At 35.2% G+C, this 18,036-nt stretch overlaps 1 protein-coding gene across 1 annotated transcript in view; it reads left to right on the top strand.

Annotated features, from left to right (window-relative positions):
* The window catches only part of KIF18A (kinesin family member 18A), a 63,809-nt gene that overhangs the window by 34,287 nt on the left and 11,486 nt on the right, over positions 1-18,036 (top strand). The gene's annotated exons all lie outside the window — the stretch shown is intronic.

Below are 18,036 nucleotides of genomic sequence, written 5' to 3'. Positions count from 1 at the left end.
AAAGGTCAAGAATAAGATTTTTGAATGTAGCAATGGAAAGAATCAAGTTACCTTAAAAAAAAGGGGGGGGGGGAGTTCGAGAGAGAGCATGGAGGTAAGGCGCTTGCTTTTCATGCAGAAGGATAGTGGTTCGAATCCCGGCATTCCATATGGTCCCCTGTGCCTGCCAGGGCTGACTTCTGAGCATAGAGCCAGGAGTAATCCCTGAGCAGTGCCAGGTGTGACCCAAAAACCAAAAAAAATAAAAATAAAAATAAAGTGGGACAAACTAGATGCAGCAGTTTTATAAGGAAAGCTTAGTAGAAGACTGTTTATTTTTATTTAGGTTACTTTGAAATTGTCTAAGATACATCAAAGTATATCTTAGGCAAATATAAATAATTTGATCAACGCATATAAAAGCCTGGCCTTCAGGAAAAGTCTAAACCCAAATATAAAATTAAGAGTTGTTAACATTTAGGTGACATTTAAAGTCCTAAAAAAGAATTGCATTGTCTAGGGTCTTTATCACTTTGCTATAAGTTATATATTGTGAATAATACTATTCAGGTTTCATTTATTCTGCTTGCAAAATCTTTTTAATACTGTTATTTTTAAATGTAGTAAAGACAAAATAGCTTTATTTTTCCTCAGAAGGTCTTTTTTTATCTATATATTGTTTTTAATTTTAATTTCATTTCTATTTTATCCTAATTTGTTTTTATATAAACATTTAAAAGTCTAGCTGCATATAACCGATATAATTTTCTAAGAGCTTGTTATTTTGTGTACTATATTGACAGACCGCCCTTATGACAGAATAGTATTAGAGGCAGCAGGATTTATAATTCTGTTCATTGGTTTTCAATTCCATTCTTTTCATCTCTGTCATTCGAGGTAGTAGCTTTTTTTATTTCTGTTTGTATATTTTCAGGCCATACCCATTGATGCTCAGGGCATATTCTTGGATCTTTGCTCAGTAACCTTGGTGGAGCTTTGGGGCACCATGCCCAAATTGAACCCAAATTGTTGGCATAATGTACTATATAGATATGTAGACTTATAATTCTCTATTTTCACAGCATATTTGACAGTACACAGGAGAATACTCCCTGTTTGGGGCCTACGGTTCTCTTTTGGTTATACTCGGGGGATATGTTGTGGTGCTAGGGATTGAATTTTGGACTCTTAGGTGTTTACATTCTTCAGCCTACTTATTAAGCTATCTCCCAAACTTCAGAAATAAAAAAAAATGTGAAAATATGTGAAATAATAACCTTCAAAACCCAATGAATCAAGATTTTTTGTTTTTGTTGTTTGTTTTTTGGGTCACACCCGGCAGCGCTCAGGGTTTACTCCTGGCTCTATGCTCAGAAATCGTCCCTGGCAGGCACAGGGGACCATATGGGATGCTGGGATTCAAACCACAGTCCTGCATGCAAGGCAAACGCCCTAACTCCCATGCTATCTCGCCAGCCCCAAAAAGATTTTTTTATATATTTATAAATTTATTTTCTATCGAATCTTCTCTTATAATAATCTCTATTCAAACCTTATCTATTTGTCAGCAAAATTTTTAAATTTTCATCATTTATGTTTGGTGTGTTTTTTTATTAAAGCTATCCCTGTGTATAATATTTAGTACTTAGGTATACTAAGTATACTAAGTATACTGAGTATACTACTTTGAGTTTTCTTTTTTAAAAAGCTTTACATTTGTTGATTGATTGGTTGATTGGTCTTTGGGCCATATCCAGTGGTGCTCAGGGGTTACTTCTGGCTCTGCACTCAGAAGTCAACCCTGAAAGACTGGAGGACCATATGGGAGGCAGGAAATCTAACCAGTTCCCTTCAGGGTCGACCACGTGCAAGGCAAACGCCCTGCCACTGTGCTATCACTTCGGCCCCTACTTTGAGTTTTCTTAAGTAGCCTAAAATGTTAGTCCTCTTCTAATTTTAATACATTCTTGATATTTATTTGACTCAATCAGATGAGTTGTCTGTTGACTTGGGGTAAAACATGACTTATTTTGGTTCTCAGAAGCAAAAAATACACAGAATTCCATGTGCAATGGGCTGCCAGCAGCAATTTATAGAACTGATAAAATTTCTGACATTAAATGAAAAAGTCAAATTTCTTCATTATTCATCTGGAATCTTACATTTAGTAATATTTCCTTCTTTAACTTTTCCTTTTTAAAATGTTTGTACCCCGTGTACATGTTTTTATTAATTAACCATGTATTTGCTCATTCAGCAACAATTTTGTTAGTTGCAATAGAATTGAAGTCAATCTCTAATCCTCAATCAATTTTATATTACCCTAGAGTCCATGTAAACAGATCAGATTAAGTGTGTAACTGTATGTAATTGCAAATATTCCTGTAAGATTCTTTTATTGTTCCTTTTTTCTCCGTGTTTAAATAAGCATGACATGAAAGAATAAATATTCATCTATTATGTACCATCGAGGCAAGTATAAAGAGTTATGGTTGATTTACTCAAATTTTTGGATTAATTGAAAGGACTACAATAATTCTTGAAAATGTGTGAAAATATATATTCTTACATAACTGATATTGTCTGTATATAGTGTGTCTGGTGGCAGAAAGATAGTACAGTGGGGGTAGGATGCTTGCCTTGCAAGAAGCAAGGTTTGATTTTTCGACAATCTCCCAAGACCCACCAGATGTCAACCCTGACTTTATAGTCAAGAATAAATCCTGAGCACTGCTCGGTATGGCCCTAAACAAAAACAATATAATGATGTCTTATGTAATACTACAATTAGGTCTACAAAGTATTGACTTTTGGTAAAGTACTAGTATTTTGAGATTGCATATCTTTTAAATAATTAAAGTTCATTCACCTGTATCATTTGCAACTGTGAATTCCATGAGTCACAAACTGTTAGATAGAATCCAGATTTATGATTAGTACAGTAATTGTATCAATCATTTGTAGCCCAGAAGTGTTTATTGCAATGCATATATTAATACTTGATTTCACTTTAGAACTTTGCCAACTAAATTTTAATTTGACATTCATTCTCTAAATAACTCCTCACTTACATATTAACAGGAATACTAACAAAAGAAAAATTTTGCCATCACTTTGTTCCAAACCTCAATTAGGTTTAATCCCATTCATCACTGTCTCCCTGTCATGAACCCTGCTTTGTAGCCTGTGACTCATGTTTGCTAAATACTGCATTCTGCTTTTTAAACTAGCATACAGCTTTCTAAATCTTTTAACGTTTGCAGTCTTAAGCTTTGATAAATTAGTTCCTCTGGGTAAAATCATTCAGGACACATGATATGGCACATCAAAAGATGACCTGAAAAGGCCTTCCCATTTTTTAAAAGAGGGATTTTCAACTCATTAGTGATAAATTATCTAGTCTCTTTATTTAAACGAACCATCTGTGGAATATTTCAGAAAGCTAAAAAAAAAAATTCATCCCCCCACACCTAAGAAACCACATGAAATTGTCAATAGTACTTGAGTTTTAAAATATTCTAAGAAAACTTTATATAAGAAATGAATAATTATAGGACATTATACTAACATCTAAATTGTTTATCATTTTTGTAGTCTTTCCTTATTGCTAAAACCATCTTCCTAATGAAGAGCAGACCATTAGAGGAACTTCGAAAACTGAAGCTGCAGATCACTTTAATTTAGTACCTGGTTCCTCATTCTTTTCTCAGTGCTCTCTACTTACTTTTTGCCTTTGTACTTTTTGAGCTTTTCCTTCCAACTTGAATGCTACTTACACTACCTTCATTTCATGTCCTAAACTCTTAAATCTTGCTCTTCATTTCAAGTTGATGGAGTTGCTGTCTTCAACATGATAAACTTCCATTTAATGAGTCCTCTCTTCTTTGCACAAACTCTTGATTTTTTTTCTCAATTTTTTGTTCTACTGTATAGTAGCGAGGATACGCTACCTTTTGTTTCCAAGAAACTAACTTCATTGGCAATCAGAAATAGTTTCTTCTATAATTCTTTTTTTTAATTTTTCTTTTATTTTAACATCTTAATTACAAATATGATTGTGATTAGATTTCAGTCATGTAAAGAACACCCCCTTCACCAGTGCAACATTCCCACCACCAAAGTCCCAAATCTCCCTCCATCCCACCCCACCCCCACCTGTACTCCAGACAGGCTTTCCAGTTCCCTCATTCATTCACATGTTGATGGTAGTTCTCTGTGTAGTTATTTCTATAACTGCACTCACCATTCTTTGTGGTGAGCTTCATGAAGTGAGCTGGAAGTTCCAGCCCTCCTCTCATTGTCTCTGAGGATTGTTGCAAAAATGACTTTTATTTTTCTTAAAACCCATAGATGAGTGACACTATTCTGCATCTCTCTCTCTCTCTTTCTCTCTCTCTCTCTCTCTCTCTCTCTCTCTCTCTCTCTCTCTCTCTCTCTCTCTCTCTCTCTCTCTCTCTCTCTCTCTCTCTCTCTCTCTCTCTCTCTCCCCCTCTGACTTATTTCACTCAGCATGATAGATTCTATGTACATCCATATATAGGAAAATTTCATGACTTGATATCTCCTGACAGCTGCATAATGTTCCATTGTATATATGTACCACAGTTTCTTTAGCCATTCGTCTGTCGAAGGGCATCTTGGTTATTTCCAGAGCCTGGCTATTGTGAATAGTCCTGCAATAAATATAGGTGTGAGGAAGAGGTTTCTGTATTGTATTCTTGTGTTCTTAGGTTATATCCCTAGGAATGGAATAGCTGGGTCGAATGGGAGCTCAATTTCCAGATTTTGGAGCAATCTCCATATCGCTTTCCATAGAGGTTGGACTAGACGGCATTCCCACCAGCAGTGGATAAGAGTTCCTTTCTCTCCACATCCCCATCAGCACTGATTATTCTCATTCTTTGTGATGTATGCCCATCTCTGTGGTGTGAGATCATTGTCTTGATTTGCATCTTCCTGATGATTAGTGATGAAGAGCATTTTTTCATGTGCCTTTTGGCCATTTGTATTTCTTTTTTATCAAAGTGTTCATTTCTTCTCCCCATTTTTTGATGGCATTAGATGTTTTTTCTTATAAAGTTCTGTCAGTGCCCTGTATGTTTTGGATATTAGCCCCTTATCTGATGGGTGTTGGGTGAATAGTTTCTCGCACTCGATGGGTGGCTCTTTTATCTTGGACACTATTTCTTTTGAGGTGCAGAAGCTTCTCAGCTTAATGTATTCCCATCTGTTGATCTCTGCTTCCACTTGTTTGGAAAGTGCAGTTTCCTCCTTGAAGATGCCGTTAGTCTCAATGTCATGGAGTGTTTTACCGACGTGTTGTTCTATATACCTTATGGTATCAGGTCTGATATCAAGCTCTTTAATCCATTTGGATTTTACCTTCATACATGATGTTAACTGGAGGTCTATGTTCGCTTTTTTGCAAGTGGCTAACCAGTTCTGCCAGCACCACTTGTTGAAGAGATTTTCCCTGCTCCACTTAGGATTTCTTGCTCCTTTGTCAAAAATTAGGTGATTGTATGTCTGGGGAACATTGTCTGAGAACTCAAGCCTATTCCACTGATTTCAGGGTCTGTCTTTATTCCAATACCATGCTGTTTTGATAACTATTGCTTTGTAGTACAGTTTAAAGTTGGGGAAAGTAATGCCTCCCGTTTTCCTTTTCCCGAGGAGTGCTTTAGCTATTCGAGGGTGTTTATTGTTCCAGATGAACTTCATAAGTGTTTGATCACTTCTTTGAAGAATGTCATGGGTATTTTTAAGGGGATCGCATTATATCTGTTTAATGCTTTCGGGAATATTGCCATTTTAATGATGTTCATCCTGCCAATCCATGAGCAGGGTATGCGTTTCCATTTCCGTGTGTCCTCTCTTATTTTGTGGAGCAGAGCTTTATAGTTTTCTTTGTATAGGTCCTTCACGTCTTTGGTCAAGTTGACTCCAAGGTATTTGATTTGTGTGGCACTAATGTTAATGGGATTGCCTTCTTGACATCCTTCTCTTCCCTATCATTATTGGTGTATAAAAGGGCCATTGATTTCTGTGTGTTAATTTTGTAGCCTGCCACCTTGCTATATGCGTCTATTGTTTCTAGAAGCTTTTTGGTAGAGTCTTTAGGGTTTTTTAAGTAGAGTATCATGTCATCTGCAAACAATGAGAGCTTGACTTCTTCCTTTCCTATCTGGATTCTTTTGATATCTTTTTCTTGCCTAATCTTTATAGCAAGCACTTCCAGTACTATGTTGAAGAGGAGTGGTGAGAGAGGACAGCCTTGTCTTGTACCAGAATTTAGAGGGAAGGCTTTTAGTTTTTCTCCATTGAGGATAATATTTGCCACTGGCTTGTGGTAGATGGCTTCAACTAGATTGAGAAAGGTTCCTTTCAATCCCATTTTGCTGAAAGTTTTGATCAAGAATGGGTGTTGGATCTTATCAAATGCTTTCTCTGCGTCTATTGATATGATTGTGTGATTTTTATTTTTCTTGTTGATGTTGTGTTTTATGTTGATAGATTTACGGATGTTAAACCATCCTTGCCTTCCTGGGATAAAACCTACTTGGTCCTAGTGTCGTTAAGATATTCAGGTATGCCCCTTCTTCCTTCCTGATGTGTGCTTGTAGAGCTCTAAATTTTCCTCTCAGGACCACTTTTGCTGTGTCCCATAGATTCTGGCAGTTTGTGTCTTCATTATCATTTGTTTCCAGGAAAGTTTTGATTTCCTTTTTGATTTCATCTCGGACCCACTGGATGTTCAGTCACAGGGTGTTTAATTTCCAATTGTTAAAGCTTTTCTTTTGTGTGCCTTTGTAGTTCACATCTAATTTCAGAGCCTTGTGGTCAGCGAAGGTAGCCTGCAAGATTGCTATCCTCTTGATTTTATGGAGTTATGTTTTATGTGTCAGCATGTAGTCTTTCCTGGAGAATGACCCATGTACATTGGAGAAGAATGTGTATCCAGGTTTTTTGGGATGGAGTGTCCTATATATATCTACTAGTCCTCTTTCTTCCATTACTCTTTTCAGGGCTAGTATGTTTTTGCTGGGTTTCAGTCTGGTTGACCTATCAAGTGTTGATAGGGCCGTGTTGAGGTTTCCCACAATTATTGTGTTATTATTGATTCCTTTCAGATTTGTCAGTAACTGTATTAGATAATTGGCTGGTCTCTCATTGGGCACATATATGTTTAATAGTCTGATTTCTTCCTGTTGCACATATCCCTTGCTTAGTACAAAGTGTCCATCTTTGTCACTTACCACTTTTCTGAATATAAAGTTGGTGTCATCAGATATTAATATGGCCATCCCAGCTTTTATGAGGGTGTTGTTTGCTTGAATAACTTTCCTCCATCCTTTGATTTTAGTCTATGTTTGTTCTGACTATTCAGGTGTGTTTCTTGTAGGTAGCAGAAGGTTGGATTCATCTTTTTGATCCATTTTGCCACTCTGTTTCTTTGAATTGGTGAATTTAGTCCATTGACATTGAGGGAGATGATTGTCATAGGATTTAATGTCATCTTTGTAGATGTTTGCTGTGTTTGTTGGTCTTTCTTGTCTTAAAGTAGACCTTTCAGTTTTTCCTTTAATGCTGGTTTATTGTCTGTGAAGTTTCTGAGCTGTTGTTTATCCATGAAGCTATGTATTCTTCCTTCAAACCTGAACGTGAGTTGGGCTGGGTGCAGTATTCTCGGTGAGGCATTCATTTCATTCAGTCTTGTCACAATATCCCACCACTGTCTTCTGGCCTTGAGAGTTTCTTGTGACATGTCTGCTGTAAGTCTTAGGGATGCTCCTTTGAATGTAATTTTCCTTTTTGATCTTGCTGCTTTCAGTATTCTATCTCTATCTGTGGGATTTGACATTGTAACGAGGATGTGTCTTGGGGTGTTTTTCTTTGGGTCTCTTTTAGCTGGTTTTCTTCAGGCATGTAGGATTTGATTGCATGTAGTCTTTACCTCTGAAAGTTCTCTTTGATGATGTCTTTGACAGTTGATTCTTCCTGGAGATCTCCTACCTGGGTCTCTGGGACTCCAATGATTTTTATGTTGTTTCTGTTGAGTTTATCAAAGACTTCTATTTTCATCTGTTCGCATTCCTTGAGTACTTTTTCCATTGCCTGATCATTTGTCTTAAGGTTCTTTTCCAATTTCTTCTGCTGTGTTGAGTTTTTCTGCATCTCATCTTCCAGCACGCCGATTCTGTACTCAGCTGCTGTTACCCTGCTGGCGAGGCCATCCATTGAGGTTTTCATTTGAGCTACCGTGTTTTTCAGATCTGTTATTTCAGTTTGGAGTTTTCTGATTTCTGTCTTTATGTTCTGTTAAGATCGATATATGCTTTCTTTGAGTTCTACAAACATCTTCCATATTGCTATTTTAAGTTCCTTATCCGAGAGGTTAATCAGATGGTTGGAATTTTTTAGGTCATCCGAGCTATCATCTTCATTCTCTGTGCATGGTGTTTGCCTGTGAGGTTTCCCCATTGTCATGCTTGTAGTGTGATTTTTTTCTGCGTGTTGTGGTGAGGTTCATTGTTTAGAAAGAGTGCATGGCCATGAAGCGGAGTGGCCGAGCTCTTCTGAGGCTTCTAGATGACAGTTATTTTGGGGGGTGCGCTTCCTAGGCCTCTGAGTAGAGTTTCACTATTCAGGGAAAATAGACAAGCAAAGCAGAGAGTTCCTGTCAAGTCCTCAGGGTCATCCAAGGCACAGCAGGAGGGTGGAGCCATCCAAGAACTCTCAGTAGTAGGCAGGATAGCTTGCAGAAACACTGATGAAATCCTGTCTCAGGTGGCTGGAAGCACTATGGCCCAAGATGGCTTCTGCGCCCTTCTGACACCCAGCAGAAACCAGCAGGAGTCAGTGTGTGTACGTCCGGACCCACCTCTGAAGCAGGCAGGATCACCAGCAGGAAGCTGATGAAATCCAGTCTCAGGCAGCTAGAAACTGTATGGCCTAAGATGGCTTCTGCGCACTTCTGGCTCCTGGCACAAACCAGCAGGAATCAGTGTGTGTACTTCCAGACCCACCTCTGAAGCAGGCAGGATCACCAGCAGGAACGCTGATGAAATCCATTCTCTGGCAGCTGGAAACCGAATAGCCCAAGATGGCTTCTGCACCCTTCTCTATATTTCTTTAATTTACTGTTTTTACACATGTCTTAACATTATTAGCTTTATTTACGAAAATATTTCAGAAAATATGAAAATGCTAATCAGTACTTTAAAAGATATACATTCTCTTTGATAGATCTTATGGTCCAATTTTAGGATGATTAGATAGTTGCAAAATACACAAACTCACATGTTTTAGTGGAGTGCAACTTGTAATAGTAATAAAGTAGAAAAAATCTTTATTAGTAAACAATTAAGTCAGGTATTAAAGTATATTAATTCATAAATGACAAAATATGCATATAACAAGTGATTCAGTTAAAGAATGGTTAAAGTTATGGTAAAATTTTATATATATATATATATATAATATCTTACATTGTATTGAAAAGAATCAATTAAATATGCATGCTTAGAAAAAATACCATGGAAAATATGTAAGGCAACATATTAATAAAAGTTAATGATGACATTGTATTTGGACGATGTATTAAAAACATTAGTATTTTTCTATCTAATTTACAAATATAGTGCCTCCATTTGCAGTCTATTTTAAAAGTGTCTTTAATATTTAAAAGTCTTTTAAGAGGGTCCAGAGAGATAGCATGAAGATAAGGCGCTTGCCTTACATGCAGGACTGTGGTTCAAATCCCGGCATCCCGTATGGTCCCCTGAGCCTGTCATGAATGATTTCTGACTGTAGAGCCAGGAGTAACCCCTGAAAGCTGCCGGGAGTGACCCAAAAACCAAAAAAAATAAAACAAAGTCTTTCAAGCGGCTTCTAGAACTTGGCAATGTGAGCAAAATCATTTTGTCTGTCTTGTTTTGAAGTCTCCCTATAAACTTACAGCAAACAAACTTTTTGAAGCAGAAATATCTGGCTATAATACAGGAACAGAAAAATAGAACATAAATATATCCTGAAATGTGCAGTTTTGATTGTCTATATAAGATGCCTTACAACATCATATAAATATTTTGAGATGTTTCTACAAAAGTTCATGGACAAGTATTATAAAGACTAAGGCTGGAACTATTAAAACTTACTGTATGAATTAGGAAAAGCTGTCCTATATCTTTTAGTAACCCCCTGCCTACTTTTTAAATCCAGGCTTGAATTTGCAATCAGTATTCATTGATTATAATGATATAGTTAAAATCATTTTGAAGAGGCTTATCATTTACAGCCTATCCTCATTCCTAAACTGAATTCAGTTTATAGGAAATTTCTAAAATTTTATATACTTTTTCTTAAAATTGTTATTTTAAAGAAAAACTTCTCTGAAAATAGCAATTTTTATATTATATCATACAATATATACAATAGGTGATTTATAAGTAAACCTAAAAACATCATCTTAAATTTTAGTATAAGTATATTAAATGTTTGTAATGAAAGTAGTGCTCGGATTATTTTTCTATGAAGTATTGCTTTCAGGTTCTTTCAGGTATTAAACATAATAAAAAAAAAGTGGTCATTAATGTGATGCACTCTTTTTAATCAGCTGAGTATGAACTTGTAAACAAAAATCTTATCTTTGTGTAAAAACTTAACTGTAGAATTAAGGCTGAAAATATTTGAGTTACATAAAAATATTTAAAAGCATACAGATTAAATTCATAACTATAAAATGAGTTTTTTATTAGAACTCATTGTATTCTGAATTTCATATCTACTGTTTTACAACTTTCAATATACCAAATCACACATGCTAACATTCAGCTTTCTATGACATAAATCAAAGAGCTTTCCTTATTTGTAGAACTTCTAACTTAAATCCTTTCTGCTCATTTTATACCATCTTGAATGATTTGTTTTTAATCATTAATTTATATTCTTATTGACCCTTATTAAATTCTACTGGGTAAACAATTGATCTACCTTTATATTTAATCAATTCGGGGGTGAGGGAGGAATGACGTGAATGAGTAAGCCAGTAAGAAAAATCTTTACAGTTTTGTTGAGCCTGGGATACTCAGTTGTCATTCTATTGATTGTCCATTCCATTTTAAAGCATTTATTTCAGATAGTAATAGGTTTCAGTTAGACTTTCAAATACAAGACTTAATAGGCTTAGCTACTTTGACCCTATGGATCCTATGGATTTTAAGTTGACCTCTCCCAGGCAAGAACTATTTTTGGGTGTGGTTTTTGTTTTTGTTTGTTTCTAGTGCTTGTGAGGTGTCCAAAAATGGCTCAGTGATTGAGAGCAATTTCCCTGAAGCACTGAGGTGGTCGTGACAGCTCAGCTGTTAGGGATTCTTATCAAGAAAGGATCTGACATTTGGCTCAGCCATTTAGGAAGTTCCCTGTCAAATGAGACCATTTGCACCAAGATAGTCCTGACCATCCCATTTTCTGTCTTCTCTGTGCTTGAGGAAATCATAAGTAAAATTGAGTGTTTATATTTTTAGAAGAGAGGTACTGTATGCAGTCCTTAATAAATGAAAATACTATTCTGTATTTAATGGTTGCCTTTTCTCCCATCTCCTATTGTTTTTATTTACTTTATAGAAATATATCCTCCACTGATTCTACAAATTTATGCCTAGTAGCCATATTTTGACTAGGACTACAAGAGTGAATTGGAAATAAATTTTTTAAGAATTTTGAAGACATTGCTCCATTGACTTATAGATGCCATTATTGCTGTGAAGTACCATGTCAGTTTTATTCTTCATACTTTATGTGACTTTTTTCTTCTAGAAGATTTGGGGAACATTTTGGTTTGGGGATTTTAAATTCTTACAATGATGTGCAGTCATTGTGCTACTCAATCTGTAGGGTCCTATCTCAGGAATCTTTTTACTCAATGATTTTCTTAAGTATGATTATACAGATATGTTCATTTACATTTACATTTATGAGTATATATGAATATGTATTTTCTTTCCTACACTCTGGGTGTTTGGGGGTTTGTTTGTTTGTTTGTTTTGGTTTTTGGTTCTTGGTTTTTGGGTCACACCCAGCAGCGCTCAGGGGTTCCTCCTCGCTTTACACTCAGAAATTGCTCCTGGCAGGCTCTGGGGACCATATGGGATGCCGGATTCAAACCGCCGTCCTTTTGCATACAAGGCAAACGCCTTACCTCCATGCTATCTCTCCGGCCCCCACACTCTTTTGAAACACTTGGTAATCCAATATTGTAGCTCTTGTTTTTCTAATTTTTCAACTCTGTTAACTTATTTATTTCTTTTGTCCTTTGTTCTTTTTTCAAGAAGTCCTCACTCAGCTCTTTCTTACAGCCTTTATTTAGATTATTTTTTCCTCTTACCTTTTTTAGTGCTAAAAATGTTTCTCATAATTCATTGTTTCCTTCAAGAACATTGTAATTTCCAATGATATAATAACATCTCTAAAGATATTAATTATGGATAATATTATGTACTCATAATACTTCTGCATTTATACCTTCTCATTTTTTCTCCTTATCTATTAGTATGTCTTTATTACCATTAGAAGCCTTATTCTGTCTTTTTCTTACTGTCTCCTGTGTATGATTTTCTCAGCTAATGAGCTTTGATTTATAATGATATCTCAAAAAAGTACTGTTGAAGAACCATTCAGCAAATGTTCAAAGCTAGGTCTTTTCTATTGTGAATTTATGAAGGAATTCATCACATTTAAAGAGTATGTAGTCTTGGTTACCAGTATTTTACAGAATTGGGGGAAAATTCTATATACATTCATTGCTGAGAATTACATAAACCTCTTGTCAGTTATGCTTGTTGGCACCAAGACTTAAGCCTAATCAATAATCAACCCAAAGAGTATCATCTCTTCTGCTTTAGTATAAGTGACCTGGCAGTACTGTTGTTAGTGAGGGGATGATTTGGAAGTGTGAACATTATTGTTAGTATCTTCCTTCTTGTGCTGACTATTGTTGTTTTTAATCTGTGATTATGTTGTTTATGATTTTTAGTTTTGTTTTGGAGTCATACCTAGCAGGGCTCTGGGCTTATTTCTGGCTCTATGCTCACAAAACTATTCCCAACAGGCTAGGGGAACCAAATGAGATGTCAGGGATGGAACACAGTTGGCCACATGCAAGGTAAATGCACTGTCTGCTATACCATCTCTCTGACCCCCACATTATTATTTTTTGAAGCACTGCATACTTACTATAGCAAATAACCAAAATTAAAATTAGTTTTCCCAATTAGCTGTAATCGTGATATTTTAATAGATCTGCCATATTTTCTCATACTCTTTTTAGCTAAGTTTTCTCCCTTTTTCAATTGAGAGGTGTTTTATATTTGTGCTTTAATTTAATTTCGGTTGATTGGTTGATTTTGTTTTTCTAGGCACTGAGATTGTGCTATACATAAACATTGTTTGCCACTTCATTCAATGAAGATTTTTCCATATCTGAAAATCTGTAGATTATTTTAGACAATGGTGTGATTTCACTTTCATGCTTTATTAAGCTATATCTTAGTCAGCCTAACCTTCCTCTTGGTAGAAACTAAGCATCATATGTTGAAGAACATAGCATCTGGATTATCAGAAGACATTTGTTTTTAGACTCATCAGCAAGTTGTGTACAAAAGCATACTTATAATAAGCATAAAGAAAAGTTACTAGTAAAAAAGGCCACCATAATTTTTTCAATATACTACTAAAAAATACTAATACATAATACTACTAAAAATACGAATACATAATACTACTAAAAAATTAGTGCTGGACACTTCTCTTAATTGTATGATATTTGTAGGTGTTATTATTTGGAAATGAATTCATTCTCATTATTTACACATCTGTTGGTCATAATCTTTTCAGCTCAATAAAAATATAATATGCCTACAGTGTAGTGGAGAATTAAATCTCCAGAGGTTCCTACTAGAAATAACTAAATTTTTCAGTTCATATGTAACCTAGAACCTCTTGTACTCACATATTGGAGGCTGCAGCCTTACACCTAATATAGAGAGCCTCGAGAGAGTACTCTGTCCTCCCAGTTAGCCACTGAGCTCTTCCATACAAGTTGATAAAAACCTACTTTCTAACAATCAGATTTTTAATTTCCCATCCTCTCCTAGGTGGCAGTAGTCATTGAGAATAGCATCTTGCTCAGAAAGTCTAACTACCTATTGCCTTTTCTCGTCTTTTTTGCAGCCTTTTTTTAAAAGGAATTATAATCTTCCTTTATGTTCCTTCTTCATTCACTCCTTAGACCCAAGGTTAACAAAAAATCATTTTAGGTAGTATTTTCCAAGGCTGAATAAGGGGAAACTACCACTGCCCCCAAGCCTTTTCTGGAAAGTTACTGTACATCCCCTGATGGAAAAGTACAGCAACCTCTTTTATAGACTTTGACTTAGTCTATCCAGTTGTTCTTAGAGCCTATTAAAATATGCAGTGCCTCTAAAGCAACACTCTTCATTTTGCCACTTAAATTTTTCTATTAACTTATTAGTTAGAAGGCTAATTACTTAATTGTCTTCAGATATTCTAGAAGTCAGGCTCAAAGTGTAATATCAACAGGTGTGTTATTTTGATTATCGGGGTCAAATAAACCTATTATTCCTTTATTTCAGTAGATTGACTATTTGTTATTTAAGTCTTTAAATCTTGGTCTTTGCTCTGGGCATCTTTAACATTTTTTTCAGCAACTAGTCAAACTAGCAAATAGTCCTGAAGTGACTATTTTCTACTCTCATTTTTCTAAAATTTATGATAATCAAAATTTATCATAATTTGAGAAGAAAGTTCTTTGGACTTGTTTTGAACATGCAGTATGTCTCTAGCATCTCTTCTAGTTCTAGTATGTAAATCCACATTAACTCCCACATCTTCTTACTTCTTCAACTTCCCATATTCTACCAGAAGAGCAGAATTTTAACTAAAGATGTAGCATTGTAGTATTATTGTCACTGACTAATTATGGGGTTTGATTACGTCAAAATTTGATATTGAATGTACATTTAAATTTTTCAAAGACCAGGTGGATTTTTTTCTTAAGCATTTTGTGAAAGACTTACATTTTTATTTTTTTCTTAGCAATAAGGAAAAAGTACATTTATTCTGTGTTATTAATAGTGTTACTGATATTTGTATATGTGTATATATACATATATACTGACATACACAGGATATCTTACAGCAATACTATGAATAATTCTTATTCTTTGAGTTTCATCTCATTGTGTTTTTTAAGAGTATTGTTGAAAAAGTATCATTTTCAAGTAATAGACGTGTCTGCATTAATGTAACCTTGGGTTTATTTTATAATATTGTCTTAAGTTGAAACATCATCACCATTGATAACTGTTTAGAAATTTAGTTATAACTGTGCTTTAGTTATTGGTTGATACTAGTAGGTAAACTGCACTTTTCCTGTGAAGCAATAATGCTAACAGTAGAGGCATAATTCTATTTCTAGAGCTTTTATTTGAGCTCTATGTACTGTAGTTATTATCTACTCCTAGATGATACCCTGACCATAAAAAGTACTATGCCCCTTTTTCTAAGGGGTATTAATGCTCACACTACTTAAGTGAGTTGCCCAAGGTCACTCGGTGAGTCTTTGGTGAAACCAGAAATAGAAACCAAGTCTCCTGACTCCCAATTCAGTTCTCTATCCTTGATATAGTTTTCTATCCTCTATACCCCTGCTGCCTCTCAGGGGAAAAGAAGTTAATCTTCCAGCTATTAATAGCCACAAAATTGGTGGTAGCAGCACAGTGGAGAAAAGTAACTGTCTTTACACTGCAGCATTAGTATAAAAATATCTGGTAATGGAAAATTTGACAAATGTCATGTTAAAGGGAGTGGAAAATTATTTTAAGATCTGGATCTCATTTATCTAGTTCTCAGAAAAGTAGAATTCCTTAGTAGAACAGGGATCATATTCTCCTTCCTGTTTTTAAATTGTATTTCCTAGAGGGTAATTGTCAACCTAGCCAAAGCAGAGCCTATTGAAAACTAATGTAATGATATTGCATGAGTGATTTTTAAATGTATTTTCTAAATTCATTGTAAGTTTAAATTGTCTTATTGAAAAATATAACATCATGGTTTTGTTATTCTTTAAATTAGTGTTATGTTGTAAAGCAAGTAATCAATTGAGAATTATATTGTGTGATTAAAAACATGGGCAGACGTACCAATTACAGTTTTTCTTCAGACAATACACTCCAAGCAGAAGCTAGTATTACTAAAATAAAATTACTATAGTAAAGGAAAAACATAATTTAGCAGTATAAGATAAGCACACTGGAACTGAGCAAGGTGTTTTGTATACAATTCTTTAATTTTACAGTGAAGATTTTCGTGGTGCTTACCTCTCAAATATTTAGATATTTTAGTATGTCTAATATTGTCAGAATTCATGCTTAGGTCCAAAATTTGGTTTTCCTTAATTTGGAATCAAGGAACAAGAATTCCATCAAAAAAATCTGTGGATGTTACCTTTCTGGTCAAATATTAAGTATTTAATTGCTAGAATACCTTAAGCATAATTAAGTTTTAATAGTAAATATCAGAGCAGAAGAATTGGGGAAGGTTTGGAGAATGTGTGGAAACCATAAAAACTGTTTCTGAGAGATCATACTGTGATCAAGATAGCTTGCCTTGCATGTAGCTGGCCTACGTTCAATTCCAGGCACCCTAATGGTCACCCAACATCCCCAGGAATAACCCAAAGGAAGGAGTGAGGGAGAGAGTAATTACTTGTAATTACTTGTAATACAAGTAATTACTTGGTATCAGGCATCTGGTAATAATTAGTGATGCTAATATAGTATGAGTAGCATATCAAATTTAACATCCTGGAAAATATATGCATTTACTGGATAGAGAAAGAAATTTACCAAGACACAGGAATTGTAATGGCAAAATTAAATTTTAAAAAACATAAAAGTTACAGGATGAAACTTAGAAAAGTTAACTGAACTTGGCAGCCTTTTGGCGTTTGGAAGAATTCCTTTATGATGAGGGTCTAAGAAGTGTACACCAAACTAAATTATGTTCATTTGTCTTTGGTATTCATCTTTTTATTTTTATTTATTTTGGGTTTTTTTTTTGGGGGGGGGGTTTGGGTCACCCAGTGACGCTCAGGAGTTAGTCCTGGCTATGCACTCAGAAATCACTCCTGGCTCAAGAGACCAAATAGGATGCCAGGGATTGAACCAAGGTCTGTCCTGGGTCAGCCGGGTACAAGGCAAATGCCCTTCTGCTGGGCATTGCTCCACACACCTGGTCTTCATCTTATTTTTACAAACATAATTCATGTGACAAAGTTGATACATATCAACCAGAATATACTAAATTTCCACATTCCTTAAGATAGAAACAGATAAAAGTATTTTATTCACCTGAAATTTTATTGATTTTTGGATTCTTGTTCATTTAAGTAAGACTACTATTGAGCAAGTTCCTGATTTCTGTACCTACTTTTATCTTGATATGTCAAACTTGAAAGCTGGAAATTGTTTGTGAGATTACTTGTTTGAACTGGTTAGAAATTTATTTTATAATTGCCAGTATCTTTTTTTTTGTTTAGAATCTGAGGATATTTTATTTATTTTTTTGAATTATGGAATTATTTTTTTAATTTTTTAAATGATATCTTTATTTAAATACCGTGATTACAAATATGATTGTATTTGGGTTTCAGTCATAAAAAGAACACCTCCTTCACCAGTGCAACATTCCCACCATTTTCCTCCTTCCCCCTCCTCCCCACTGTATTCGAAACAGGCTTTCTACTTCCGTCACTCATTGACATTATTATGATAGTTCTCAGTGTAGTTATTTCTCTAAATGCACTCACCACTCTTTGTGTGCGTTTCATAAGGTGAGCCGGTCCTTCCGGCCCTCATCTCTGGGAATTATTTCAATATTGTCTTTTGTTTTTCTTAAAACCCATAGATGTGTGAAACTATTCTGTGTGCGTTTCTCTCCCTCTGACTTATTTCACTCAGCATAATAGATTCCATGTAC

Source organism: Suncus etruscus, chromosome 9, assembly GCF_024139225.1.
Source record: "Suncus etruscus isolate mSunEtr1 chromosome 9, mSunEtr1.pri.cur, whole genome shotgun sequence".
Classification (NCBI taxonomy): Eukaryota; Metazoa; Chordata; class Mammalia; order Eulipotyphla; family Soricidae; genus Suncus; species Suncus etruscus.
This window is presented reverse-complemented; position numbering and strand designations above follow the sequence as displayed.